Raw genomic sequence first — 11,510 nt, 5'->3', positions numbered from 1 at the left:
GACTTGTTGTGGGAGCATGAGCAGATGCTTGAATCTGTAGCTATGGCGCTGTTATCAAACTGTAACTGAGCATAAAGCATAAACTTCTAGAGTAAATAAACAGGAACACAAATAGGTTAGTTGGGATTTTGATCTGTGTTTATTTGAACAGAATCACAGGTGGTGGGTTGACTCAGTGGTCAAGTCAGAATTTAAAAGCTGAAAAGCTTGTACAAGGGGAACACCCCACAAAGTTAGATTTTCCACTTGAATTGTTATGCAGTGCAGGACTGGGGGTTAAAAGAAAGCCAGGAAAGAACCTATTAATGCACCACACACATGTGCCTGCAGGTGCATACTGATCAGCAAAGCCTGATTGAGCACAGGATGATTCACCCAGGCTTTTATTTTGATGGAGCGATTCAGGGCCACACTTGAAGAGCCACCTTGCTCTCCCTTTGTACCCAGGTCTCCTCATGAAACACAGGATAGCAGCCTGTTGCTAAGGCCTGTGGCAACACAAGCCCTAAATTTTCCACAAGCATTTTTTTCCTAATATATTTTTCCTCCTTTAAATCAAATAAGGTTTGACCTTACCATCGTTGAAATACAAAGTAGGTGAGACAGAGGAACCCTGTTCAAAGCTGGATCTGAATGGGTCGCCACAGCTTGGAAACTAACGGTATCAGCACCCTGCACTCTCTCAGATAAGCGCAGTCGGCTAAAAAAGAAAGGGGTACATATGTTTACCATCACTATACTTTGCTGCATCAGGGAAAAAAACGTTAAGGACACACAAAATGGCTGACCTTCAAAATGCTGCAGCTGCTGGACAAACCTTTCAAATAATCCTTGTTTCATTACGTGGGATCACTGGAGGCAAGTCAAATGTGAGCAAACCTGAATTCTTCTTCTCGGTCAGTGTTTGAATAAAACTACATTGATCTAACATTTTCATGCCCACATCGTTCTTGTTCTGTAACAAACAGGAAGAGGAAGTAATCAAGCTATGTGGAATTATATGTCTCATTTTGTACCTTGTTAAATTTTGGACACATGCTGTTTGCCATACCTCCTGATAAGCAACTGTACAGAAAGTAGTAAGTACAGAAGTATCATTGTAGTTGTCGTCATCATCATCGTTTCCACTACACAACATTTGTGAAGAGATCCTACTGAGACTTGAATTGACAAATTAACTTGAATATGTGATTACCTGGTATTGGATGGTGGTTACAGTGTTGAATTGTCTCCATAGCAACAAGTATAACTAGGTTGTGTCCCTGAGCAAAGCAGGCACAGATGTAGGAATGAAGAAATAGTGTCCTTATTATCTATAGGATCTATAGGACCACATGTCTGGTGTCAATATGATTTGCTTTGATGTGATTGCATTTTTAACAATTTGACAAGTGTGTGTGTGCTTGAATCTGGGTGTGTTCACGCATGTATGTACAAAAGAGAATAATGTCCTACTGTGTGTGCGTGTGTGCACAGTTCCAGTAAAAGGCCAGGCCAATCGATCAGCAGGGGCTTAACAGCTTTAGTCAAAGAGCACACTTCTGCTTGCTGTTCTACGCTCTGCACGCTTCCTGTGCTGCTCTTGTTCTAATGCTGAATTCAAATGTCCAGACACCACATGGACGCAGATTGAGCCCTGGCGGACTAAGATCTTAGGAAGTCTGACAGTGACTGAAGTGCTTGTGGTGAATACGTGAGTGCAAGGCTACAAGGCTGCTCGGAAAGACTGAACTTGACAAACACAGCTGCAATCAAGGTCAAGAGTTGAAAGAACAGTTGTTGGGGTGTTAAAGGATTTTTCTTTCCTCTCATGTGGCGTTTGCATCATCGTGGGAAAGACAGAGTGAAAGTTTATTAGTCAAAGACAATATGAATTTATCAATTAACTTGCCAGACTTTTTCTTTAACTTGACAGACTGACACCAGATGGATGTTATTAGCTCCATGTCATTATCACTGGGAATTGAAGACCTTGTTCCAGACCTTACTCCAATGACAAGAACAAGCCTCTGCCACCTGATGTCTTTTATGATCACATCAGCAGAGCAGTCATCTGTGTGAAACCCCACTAGTGCTGTCTAAAGGCGAGCAGACTCTCTGCAAGTCCACATAGAGCCCGCAGCAAATACTCGCATGAGAGCCTGCGCAGACTAGATGAGTTTTGGCAAAGGCCTGTCCTGACCCCTCTGCAAAGCCCGCAAGTCAGCAAGTGTGGGCGAGGGCAGACTTTTTGGATTCAGCACATCTGTCTTTACCCCCTCAAGTTGTTTTACTGCATCTGTAACCCTTAAGGAAACAAGAGGCCTGAGCAGAGATACTCAGCTCGAGTGAGTGACTTTAACTTTGTGACCAAAATCATGATGGCTTGTGTGTGAATGACTGATTTATTTATAGATTTAATGCTCACCGATTGTGATGGACTTTAATGGTATCATCCTGCATGCTTTCATGGCTGAAATAAAACACTGATAAAGAAACATCTTAAACACAGTTTTAGTGTGTTGAGGGGCAGCAGGTTGATAATGTGCAACAAAAACACTTTCTTCTGCTAATGTGGATGCACAAATAGACAAATTCAGCTAAAATATAATTACCAACAAATTGCTTTGAAATTATGACCAGATTGATTGCTTTCCGGAGTCAGTTAATTCGCTGAGTGATACAACGTGTGCATGTTCTCGTCTTAACCTCGCTGTTAGACAGTTAATCAAACCACTTCACTTGTCAAATGGATCACCTAAAACCGAGCACAATGGCTCTCAGCTCTCAGGGAAGAGAGCTCTGCAGCTTGTGCATGTGTTCGGTCCCAGTCTTTGCAGCTGGTTGTTTGTGTTTCCAGCAGCTTTGATTAGTGTGCTCTAGCCCACTTGGCGTCCCACATCACCGGGATACACTGACAGTAGAGAGCAGAAGGAGATGCTCCTCAGCACCCAGTCGTCTCTTAGGACAGGGCCGACTCAAGAGAGAGAGAGAGAGAGAGAGAGAGAGAGACAGAAATATGTAACGTTCAAACTGTGGACTAAAAATAAACATACTGGTGGCATCATGAGGTGCAAGCCAACAGCTGTAGCAGCCTGACCATTCGTTCAGTGGTTCAACCAATCCCTGTCTGGTGCAAGAAAATACATATTAAATGTGGTTCTCACTGTGAATGAAGATGAAGCCTGATCATGGAATTGGAAGACCTCAACCAGCCAAAATTTCCATCTTTTTATCATAAAAGTTTTAGAAAAATAACCATCAGAACAGGCAATTAAAGCAGGTTTTCAATTTGCACACATTTCTCTTTGTCCCGTTACAATAAGAAGCCACTTTAGATGGATGAGAGAAGACAAATAAGGCTCATTAGAAGATGCATTAAGATGAAGAATAGGAATGGCAACAAGGCAAAAGCCTCTTGGGAGCAGGAAGTCAGTCAGTATAGGTCAGTCTGACCAGTGGAGACATTACGTCGGGACACGATGAGCCTGAATCCTGCTTCAACTCATAGAGATGTTTGATTGGATGATTTTGTGTATTGTGGTTATTAAGGGAAAGAGAAACAACGAAACATAACAGGGATATCATTGTCCAGGACATTTCCTGCACATTGTCAACAGCCTAGAGCCGCTCTCACAGACAGATACCACTTGCTTCTCTTAGAATTAATTTCAAAATATTGAGACTGATTTGTTAGTGGTAACATCTTGACCTTAATCTCCAGTCTTTTATGTATATTTTTAAATCTTGAGTTGAAAATAAAGGAAAGACAGTGAATGACAACCAGGGCCATGCAGAGACATCACAATAATTTATTAAAAGTAAAGTTACATACAGTAGCACATCTTTTGATTACTTACACATTTATTTATTTCAGTACCCATACACTGATGCAGATGTTTAATACTCAACAGATTTCTACAAAATGATCAATTCACACAGAGGCAGGGGTGGAAGAATTCACTTTTTATCACTACATTTATCACCAGGACAGGCAACAACAAAGAAAGCACTGCCACACTTTGCATGCTTTAGTGAGCTATAAAATCAATAACCATTTAGAATAAACAAATCTTTGCACAAAATTGAAAAGGCTTGGCCTCTGAATAACAGAAACGAACCACCCAATCTATCCTTCAAATTACAAACTAGGCCTTTACTCAGTTGCAACAGTTGTCTGCTGTGTACTAAGGTGAAGGGAGCAGGATCATTCTCCTGCTTGGTGCTTTGTCTTGGAAGATTCTGATGACATCCCCGTGGTTTATCTGGATTTCTTCTTCTATCACAAGAAGGTCAGAGAGCCGTTCTTCTCCACAGAGACGACTTGTTCTTGATAATTTTTATTTTTTCGAAAATCTGCAGAAGCTGTTGACGACAGTGTTGCCATTGTCAACAGCGCCTGTTTACCTTTACCATGGAAAGAGTCTTTTGAAGGAAAGCTGGAGTGGAAGACCTTTCGCTCTGTCCTCAGCTGGTTCTCATTGTCCTCATAGAAACCCCTGAGTGTTGACAGCTTCACCTGCCTCTGACTTTAGCAGATGGCACATTCTGTTGAGGAATAGAAGGACCAAATGTCTCTGTCATCGGGACTTCCAGCATTGCCCGACTTGAATCTCCTGTTAAGCTCCTCAGTCATAGCACCTAGAAATGTTTAAAAGTCTCAAGCAGTGGAATGGTCCAACCCTCTTCCTGCAGAGAGTTGATGTGACATGGAAAACTATGAAGTTGATTACATTTCTATACATCTTAGCATCCCCTTGGGAAAGTTTAGGTGGATAGTTTTCCTTTCACTGGTGTCATTCGAGAGCTATGTAGCAGCTTCACAAATACTATGAAAGGCCCCTCTCTCTGCAAGCCCATTGGGTATCTGACAGCCTCTTGAGCTCCACAGCACAGAGACTGTTGCCATTTCTCCAATTTCTCCAAGCATGGTGCTTTGGGCAGCCAGTGCAAAAAGCACACAGCAGCTCCACAAGGTTGAAGAATGTCACACAATGCTTGTTAGACTTTGAGGCTTCCACTAGGACCAGATTCACACAGTGCGCTTTGCAGTGCACATCAAGGACCTTCTCATTTTGCAAAAGTATTCTGACCTTTACACGTGTTGCTCATGTTGGCTTTTCCATCCTAGCCTTGGCCACACATATTCTTCAACTCTGGGCCACTCCTCTGCAGAGGGAAGAGCGCAGCATTTTCCTTGTCTATGGTTGTATCATCATTGCACACCTCAAGGAATCTTATCACCTATTTGCATACAATGAAGATATCGCACTACAAATGATAGTTGACATCAGAGATACATTTCAGCCTCCTTTATTTCACTTTGCATCTGCCTACTGATGTAACTACCCAGTGCTGCAATTATGTCATTTTGGCTTCTATTAGACATCAATTGATACCCGGGGCCTTCTCTTTGATGACTCTGGCAACATTTGCTATGTGCATCTGTCATAATAGGAAAATACAATCACACGTTCAAGGAAGTTACCATCACTGTTACTGGAATTTGCAATTACCTCCTCTCCGTCATTAACAGCCAGTACTTGCTCACACCCTTCCTGTGCAACAGAAGATCCTGCCTCCATCTTGATCTAATGTGTCCGAGAGCATAGTTTCTGCAGCTGCCTCTGAATATGACTATGCTCCTGACCTTACTTCTTCATCTGTGATGGGTTCTGTATCAGATGGCAATAAATCTCCCTCATCCTTCTTACTGCTAAATACAGACGAGAGCTGCTACTATGGGCTGCCTGCTGTAGCTCCTCTCCTTTGTGTTTTCTTAGCAGGTCCTTTGTTGGCATTATGCTGTAAATGGTTTCCGCTCAATTTGCGTGTGTTAACTGCGGTGGTTGTGACAGAGGAAGTCGAAGAGTCTCACAGTGTCCAAACTCAAATGCAGTTGTCAGACACAACAACATGCTTTTGATTAAGAATTGATGCCATGGGCCAAATTTAAAAACCAAAACATCAAATTAGGGAAAGAAATCGTAAAAAAGGCGAGAGGAGGAAAAGGCAGCTGCTTGAGCACCACCTGGTGTCTGTCTGTGCACATGCCTGACAGTGATTGTTTCATTAGGCCTAATAATCTCAATATAACAAATACACAAATTATAATTCTCAATAGAATTTTTGCTGTACCATATAGTGACAAGATACATATAACATATAAGGACTATTAACACTCAGAATAAATCTGCTGTGCAAGCTGTGCCTTTACACTGTATGACTTCACTCAGAATCCCCAGTATTAGATGTGTTTAAAGGAATAGGAAGAGGCATTATGTAAGACACACTTATTCGCTTTCTTGCTTAGAGTTAAGAAGAGATGCACTCTTGTGTCTGTGCAGTAAGTTCAGAGCTGAGCTGGGACACAGCCTAGCTTAGCATAAAGACTGAAGTTACAAGGCTTGACAGAAATTGTCATTTACACATGACCGTCTTTGTACAGATTGAAAAAATGAGATCCTGTTAATTATTCAGCCTTGAAGGTACTGGTAGACACATTTATGAACTATGGGCACAGTCAGGCTTGCTGTTTCCCGCCTGCTTCGAGTTAATCACCCTCCAGCTATATTGCTTCATGCTTAACGCACATACATGAAAGTGATATTGATCATCTCTTCTGACTCCCCACAAGAACATGAATATAAGTATTTCCCAAGCCATTCCACTACTCCTTTAATAAGGTTTATTGTGAGGACATCAGGCAATTTTACTGGACTGTTTTACAAAACTGAAAACATGAAAATGTGTGAAATACTTACGGGAATTCGATTTTTATAACTTTCCATGATTTGTCTGAGTGAAACTTCTACTAACGGTATCCCCAAACTGTATCCTCCAATCTCCAAATCAATATCAATTTTGATTATGACTTATTTGCAGTTGGTGTATTTTCTGATTGCAAAACCCATCTAAACCACTTTCCAGACAGAAATGATTGTCACAAAGATGGACAGTGTTAATATTTATAGTTTGAGAAGTTCACTATGACTTGCACCCTCTGTACCATTCAAAAGCTCCCAGTCACCTCTCAGTGGCCTCGCATGGCGATCACTCGGCTCTGCCCGTTGCTCATTCTCCTGCTCTTGCCAGACAGAAGGGGACATCTGGGATGACACTCTGAAGCAGATGCAAAGAGTCCATTGCGCTTGCCCCCCAGCTCCACAGCCATATTTCCTCTGTCAGTGTAACCACGGCAATGAGATTCTAAGGGAGGTGACCAAGAGCATGGCCTCGTCTCTGGCGCAATCTGCTTTCAGGACGGCAGAGCAGACTTGGTGGCGCAGGTGTACGTGCTCACACACACACACATGCACACACACAGTGCCATGCCATATGGCTTTGCCACATAATGAGGGTCATTAATGTGTCGGTGGAACGCGTGATTGACATGTGGCGGGGTGCGCTGAGTGGCAGGTCCATCCACTATCAAAAAGACAGAGATGATGGTGTCACAGTCACACAGGCAGAAGCACACCGATGCAGTTTATATTATGATGTGGCGGTGACAATGTCAAAGCTTTTACCTGGCATGACCGAGCCACCCCAGTGAGACTCCTGATGAAATTGTTTGGATTTTTATGTAAAAGTTTAAGAAGCTTTCCCGTCCCCCTTGCGCCAGGATATTATTGATGCCATTTTAGGCTTGTCTACTCTGCTTGGTTTGAAGTTCTGTCATGGCTCGATATGATTATATTAGGCATAGTTTTCCAGGCAAAGGAAAGGAAGAGAGCACTTTCTGAAATGTGAATGCAGATACCTTGAAATATAGCAGAATTTCAGGGGGCTTCAGTCCATGCACCAAAGCTGTTACGACTGACAGCAATCATGAAGATGAATGGCAAACTTAGCCTCTCTTTATACCACACCTTATACTAATTGGTGCTTTGACAGCAGCTTGTAGGTTGTAAAGGACTGTTGTTGTGAGTTCCATCAAATGAATAGAGTGTATGGCCTTTTGAATCAACCTCAAATTGAAGGACTGAGTGGTGTAAAAGTAAAAGTAGCAATAAAAGTTTGAGTTTGTGCTTTTTTGCTGAGAAACATTTTGTTTCTTGTATCTTCTGCTTCATTAAATAAGATTTTTTTTTGGCATTTTAAATAATTGTTGATTTGGTCTGCACTGACAAACTAAAAGGCTTGCAGTCGATTCATTGTCAAATAGGAAAGACATTTGCCACCAAGACAGCAGTTTCTGTGTTTCTCTTTTGATTCTACTCCAACAAGGACAAAAGAGTAATGACAGCTCATGCAGTGGCTCAAATGTTTTTGTCTTCACATTCAGTCAGAAAGTGGAAAAAGCTTTTGGATTGTGAGTTTGCATGGCATTGGTGATGTTGGGAAGAACTCGCCCTTTGTAGAAAATGAGTTTCTCAAGAATGTGGAATGTGTGTTGAAAAGACAAAAGTTTCTCAGTTTTTCAGGCCTTGAGGAGAATGAGTTGAACTTTAAGACAGAAAATAAAACAGGGGTTTTACTGATAAGTCAAACTTTAAAAAAACAAATCAAGTATTTGTCACTGCAAATGCAAAAAGGTCAAACCTTTGTTGTGAGCACTGTAACTGGTTTGTCTATAGCCCAGTCCTTGGTCAGCACCTGGAAAATATAGAACCTTGTCCTCAGTAAAACCTCCAATATTAAAATTTCATTTCTCATATTGGATGCTAGTATTTCCAGCTTTCAGCTTACCAAGCAGTAATAACTTTTGCACAAACATTTAGCTTTGCTGTTTATTAGAGCTGCAAATCAATGTCTATGTGAGTGTCTGGCTGCTCTACCTGAACTTATTAGGCTGTGTCTGTTGTGACAAGTGGCAGGCGGATGTTTTAAAATGTTTGGAGACGTAGATAAAATGATTGAGCTGTGATAAATCATATTACTTTAGGCTATATATGGGGAAACAAATGGATGCTTCAGTGATTATACACAGCCAAATTAATGTTTCTCGTCAACTTGCAGGAAAATGGGAAATCTCATAAAAGATAAATAGCAGAGCAAAATCAATAACAAAAAAAAATTGTCTGCATTTGGATTTGGGTTATTGAGCCATTTTAAACTGGCAGCCACTTTTCTCAAATGTTAAAGTGTTTATATGTTTAGTTTATGACAGAGGCAAGCTTTAAAAGCACTTACTTCTCTCTTTAACAATATGTGTAGGCACAGGAGGAGGTTTTTCAGTTTTCTGGTGCTTCTCTAATAATTTCCAAGGTAGTTTTCTGAACAATTTCATTTGGAGGTACAGTTAGTTTTCAGTACACAGAAATGTGCCAAACTATTACTACTACTTGAGTTCACTTAGTTATGCAGAGTTTGGAAGCAGTTTTCAAGAAGAATTTCCTTTAAAAAAAGAGGTTAATTTCAAGTCCCTGTGTGTTTGTCACAAAATTGCTTTTAAAACAATCATGGCCCAATATGTAACTTATGCAATGTGGAAACTTAAAACCTCCAGTGGTCACAGGCTGACACTGGATTTTCCAGTGAAGCAGGAGGTAAACTGTGTCTAAAAAAGTTTGTTTTAACATGAATATTTGTTTATTCATAGATTCTGTATTTTTCACTGATGAAGTTATAGCAAAACCTGACTCAAATTATTATTCCAAGCAGAAATTTAAAATATGTTCAGGGGCAATCTTTAGTATTGACTTCATTTTTATTTGAATGTATTATCAGAACAATTGATAGTTGTCTGAAGACAACCATCACATTCTTCCATGTTCAGCAGACCTGCTGTGCATTCACTGAAAGACTCAACTAAACACTGTCACTGTTTTGTATATAATTAGTGCCACATTACATCGTTAATCATCATCATTACAGCATTGCTGTTTTTTTGCTCCATGTGATTAATACAAACACATTTTTCATTCATTGTAAAGCAGTAGTTTAGCAAATAGATGATAATATAACATACTGACATTCACTCGATTGTCTGGATGTTAAATATGATGCCACAGCCAGCAGCCAGTTAGCTTAGCTTAGTTAGTTTTAGCATACAGAGTGGGAGTAGAGGTGAAACAGCTAACTGGCTCTAGCTATAGGTTAAAAAAAACCGTGGTAACCCACCATCACTGTACAGCTGACATGCAGCCAGCGCAGACTCTTGTAAAATACTGCTCCCAACCATATAATAGTCTGGCGCATGACCTACTGTATAACCACAACTTGTCTTTTTACACTTTGATTCTAATCTAATTCTCATCTAACTTTATGTGCAAAAGGAAATATGCATATTTCCCCAAATGTTGGAATTATTTCTTTAAGAACTGTGTTAGAATAATCAGAGTCATAAAAGTTACTTATATGAGTTTAAAACAATTTCAAGCAAATTTTGATTGAGCACTGGAAGAGGGTGGAGGTGTTTTTGATTGCAAGACAAGTGCAGGGCAAAATTAAGTTGTGAAGCCCAGGTCCCAGCATGTGGGACCAAGGGCACATGACTGACATTTCCAAAGTCCTCTAGAGCCACAGCCAGAGCTTAAAAGCTGCTGGATTTCCAGCCGTGTAAGCGGCCCCCTCAAATGCCCATCAAGGCCAAGGCTGTGTGTGTTCCACCCACATTAGGCATCTCCTGCTGTCAGGGAGACATTAACAAAGCAGGTTGTACCCTGTCCTCTGCACTCAACCTCCTTTTTTTTGCTGTTGACTGTTTATTGTGGTCTCTCCGTCTACTTCCTGGGAAGAGGTGGCATTGTTGTCCTCAGGCACCTGAAATGACATGTCCATGTCATTGCTTTTTCTGCTGTGATGTTTAAAAATTTGGTGACAGCAAGTCACCAGATTGATCAAAAACACCTTGCACTGGTTACGTTTCAGCAGTGACATTCATTTAGCAGATTAAATATTGAGTAGGAGAAGAAGCTCGAGGAGCAGACCTCACCCTCGCAGAGTCAACCTGATGCCCAAAGTCTTTTGTTTTTCTCTCTTTGTCACATAGCCCATGGGGAAATTAACTGATGAGTTCATGTTGGCAACAGGGTTGCTATAGAAACTTCACATATAAGACTTGGGCTGGAGTTTGTCACCAGATAAAGAGAGAGAGAGAGAGAGAGAGAGAGAGAGAGAGAGAGAGAAAGACAAAGAGGTGGCTGTGTTGAATATTCACTGGAGAGGCATCAAAGGTGGAGTCATTTGCAACACAACGTTAATGCCATGTTTTATTTCTTCTCTCCCATACTGCATCCTCGCTGCAGCATCCCCCTGAAATCATCACACCCTGCTGCAGGCCTGGCTGGGATTCCTGTGGAAGGTTTTTCTTTATGTTCCAGCACACTATGTCATAAATATCAAGGTAGACGCCATAATTTTTTGTTATGACATTATGAGCAGAATTGGACAATAAATTATACTTATTACCCATCATAGAGCATTCCTTGCTGTCAGTGTGCCTTTGTCAGATAATCACTTTGGAAAATAGCATGTTTTGGGGGAACTGTCCGACTGTGAGCAGTGTCAGGGTACATACTGTATTGTTGAACTAATGTGCACATATTGATCAGATGTTCTATTACTGGCCCCTAGTGGTTTAGGTT

General features: G+C 41.1%; 1 protein-coding gene across 1 annotated transcript in view; it reads left to right on the top strand.

Moving 5' to 3' along the window:
- Positions 1-11,310, top strand: part of LOC139621272 (phospholipid-transporting ATPase ABCA1) — a 166,579-nt gene extending 155,269 nt beyond the window's left edge. The window contains exon 52 of the mRNA XM_071477564.1: positions 11,172-11,310. The gene's annotated coding sequence lies outside the window, so the exon portion shown is untranslated. The remainder of the gene's footprint in view (positions 1-11,171) is intronic.
- Positions 11,311-11,510: the final 200 nt, after the last annotated feature.

The sequence above is a fragment of the Trachinotus anak genome, unplaced genomic scaffold, assembly GCF_046630095.1.
Source record: "Trachinotus anak isolate AG129_WGS33_773 ecotype Australia unplaced genomic scaffold, CSIRO_AGI_Tana_v1 ptg000005l, whole genome shotgun sequence".
Lineage (NCBI taxonomy): Eukaryota > Metazoa > Chordata > Actinopteri > Carangiformes > Carangidae > Trachinotus > Trachinotus anak.
Note: the sequence above shows the minus strand (reverse complement) of the source record. Positions and strands in the feature narration are given on the sequence as shown.